Raw genomic sequence first — 3,399 nt, 5'->3', positions numbered from 1 at the left:
AAAGACTGCTGTGTCCTGGTTTGGGGTCATGAAAGTCAAACAATGGAGACAAATTCCAGTAGCTTAAGTTGTTGACTTGATAACACACATCTTATCACAGGCTTTCTTTGACAGAGTTTGGGTTGGAGTGTTCCACCACAGTCGCTATGCAGGGGCTGGAGGTAGAGGGGAACTGTCCCCACCTTCGGCTGCCCCCTCCCTCGACTGGCCTTCCCTCGGCTGCCCCCACCCTCTCCTGCCCTCTCCCTCGGCTGACCCTCCCTTGGCTGACCCTCCCTTGGCTGACCCCTTATATCTGCTGCATTCTATGTGTAGGAAATGGTGTTTTAGGTTTCTTGCCTGCCTGGGTCAGAACTCACCCCCGCCCCCATCCCACAGAGGGCGTGTCCCAGGGCTGCCTGGAAACTGAATATCAACTCTGGAGAATCGAGGAGCAGGAGAAGCCAGCCTGAGACCTGGGCCAGGGGCCAGGTATATGTTCCAAGGGGCTAGGCAGCTCTGCCAGACCCATGCATCCAGACCCAGCAAGGGCCTAGTGGGGTTGTAGGCAGATTTTTCTTTCTTTTAAATCCCTGATGAGACCAACTGCCTTGTGGGCTTAAAAGTTTCTAGGTATGACAGGAGACTGAAAGTCTTCCTCTCAGCATAAGAATATATGTAACTTTTTAAACAAACAGAGAAAGAGTGAGAGAGAGAGAGAGAGAGAGAGAGAGAGAGAGAGAGAGAGAGAAGAAGGAGGAGGAGGAGGAGGAGGAGGAGGAGGAGGAGGAGGAGGAGGAGGAGGAGGGCCCTGAGGAATGGGGTGGTGCTCAGCATAGGGAGAGGGGATGAGGAAGCCCAGCTGGAGCAAGCCCCTCCCACACACGGCTTCTCCTCCTTCCCTGTTGCCCATCCCCCTCCACATCTGTATCTCCTCCTCCACATCTGTGGCCCAGATCTTCCTCAGCTACTCTCCCCTCCCCCTGCTTCTCTCCAGAGGCCTCCTTCCTGGCCCCTGATGGTCCTGGCCTCCCTTCCTTTCCAGACTAGCATCCCCGCTGCTGGTTGGCCAGGGAAGACCCACACCGCATCCTCACTCCCGGCTTGCTCCTCTGTTTAGCTCACCCTGCAGCTCTGTGCCCTCCCCAGCACCTCACACTAGAACACTCTTCTCTCCCTGTCCCCAGGGGCTCTGGGTCTCTCCGTATCCCTGCCTAGGGGTTTCTCTCCTGTTATGGACACACCTTACATCACTCTCCATGTCTCCTACTTCTGCTCCTCTCTCTGGGGGGGGGGGGGGGTCTAGCCTGGAATGCTGCCTCCTGTCACCTGGGGTTGAGTTCACCCAGAGGTTGGCCTTTACCCTGTCTTCTCTGGCTGCCCCAAGTGACTTCTCCATATTTGATTCCCAACATGGCCTGCCTGTGTTGGGTGGCTCCAAGGACGTTGTTGAACACTCCCTCAACTGTGAGCAATCCTCTTGTGAGGAAAACAAAAGCCATGGGTAACAGGCAGAAGGGGAGCGTGCACCATCTGATACACCTTACAACAGCAGTGGGCTCACACAAACACCCAGTGTCCGGCAGCCAACTTCAGACTTTCAACAAAGCCCTGGCAGCCTGCACAGGGGAAGGAGGTCTCAGGTCCGGCTGTTGTACAGTAATGGGCTCTTTGTGGACCACATTAGGGCTGTCTGAAGCAGCTGAGTAAGGGCCGTCACCTGTGGTGGTCATAAGGCATTTGAAGGTCTTGATGAGATTTGAACCCTCCTGTCTCAGGAGATGTACAGGGCTATCCCAGCCCCGACTTCAACCACAGCAGCAAGGGAGATGACGGTGTAACCCCTTGTCGTCACTGGGATAGCTTCTGCTACTGAACAATGTAGTCTGTAAATGCCAGAATTCAGAGTCCTCACAGTGAGCCCCCTGGGAAGCCTCCCCTCTCCACAGTAATTATCCATAGTCATCAACCTCTGTTCATCACTGAGAAGATTGTTTCCTCCACTCCCCTCCAGGGTCACAAATAGTCCCAAGCACAATGGCACAGGGATAGTGACTCCAGTGTAGCAACACAGATGCAGCCAAGCAAGGAGGTGACACAGGTGCAGAGGCTGACGAACAGTGGCGCGGGGGCAATGACACAGGTGACCCTCATGCAGCCGAGCAGCTTTGGTTGATTGCTGGAGCCTTCGGTGACGACCCAGGGCATCCGGGTACCCAGGCCAGGACTCTAGTGCCCTCCTAATCAGCAGCATGTGGTACAGCTGTTGTCGGCTCAGGACAGAAAGGAGACCAAGGGTCGTCAAGCAAAACGCTCAGAGATTTAAGGGTATGCCTGGAAGCTCAGCATCATTACCCCCAGGAGCACCCCAAAATCTCTTCTTAATGCCTGTTGTGAAAGGCAGCAAGGCCCTGTCAGTTCTCAGCCTCAGGGAAACAGGCTAGCATGGCCTTTCAGAGGCACATCTTTAAATGGTGCTGGTGGCCAGGACATCATTGCTTCTAGATAAAGACAGGTCATCTGGTTCTTCTGTGGTCCCCAAGGTAGAACCCAGGGTCTTGTTCACGCTAGGTAAGTACTGAACTGCCAAGCCCTCCTTCCGCTAATGATGAGTTTGGTAGGTGGTCATGTTTTCTGGCTTGACTCTGTAACCTCTGAAATATGTGTCTCCCCATTAAGTTGACAGCTCCTGATAGCCCTTTCTAAAATCAGCTCAGCTGCCCTTGGCTGTGTTTTCTGACTTAGTGGGTAGACAAATGGAGCCCACTCTTGAGCATTGTTGAGCAGCCTCTGTGTGGAGGGCAGGCAGGAAATGAAGACAGCTGGGACATAGTAGACACAGAGGCACACAGAGGCCTAAGGTTACCATCGTAGATCAGCTGTAGGGCACAATCAGGGAAGGCTTCCTAGAGGAAGTGAGAATTCCTCTGAAATTCAGTCCCCAGCTAGATCAGATGAGAACCCAGGGAGCAGATGCTGCTGGGGAAGACAGACAAGACCTGGCAAGGACTGACGGAGTTGACCCAGGTGGGAGAAAGAGATGGAGAGGACACGATTCATTCTTTCATGCCCAGGATCCAGCTCTTAAGCACTAAACATGTGGTAACCCTGAAGAAGGAAGCAGAGGGCCACCTTACCTGCAGAGCTGGTAAGGGGTGAGACCCAGAGTGAGGACAGGTGTCCACATGCTGCCTACACATGAAGACCTGGCCCCCAAGGCCCCAGTGATGGAAACAACTATGAGAGAAAGGCTATACTGGGGTCCACTGGGTACCAACATTTGTGAGTGACCTTCCTAACCCAGTGACCCCTGGGTGGTGAATCCCCAGGAAATAGGAAAAATGGAAGCCTGCAGAGAAGCATGCTGGCAGCAGTGTGTGTGTGTGTGTGTGTGTGTGTGTGTGTGTGTGTGTGTGTGTG

The sequence above is a fragment of the Grammomys surdaster genome, unplaced genomic scaffold, assembly GCF_004785775.1.
Source record: "Grammomys surdaster isolate TR1022 unplaced genomic scaffold, NIH_TR_1.0 271, whole genome shotgun sequence".
NCBI classification, from domain to species: domain Eukaryota; kingdom Metazoa; phylum Chordata; class Mammalia; order Rodentia; family Muridae; genus Grammomys; species Grammomys surdaster.
Note: the sequence above shows the minus strand (reverse complement) of the source record.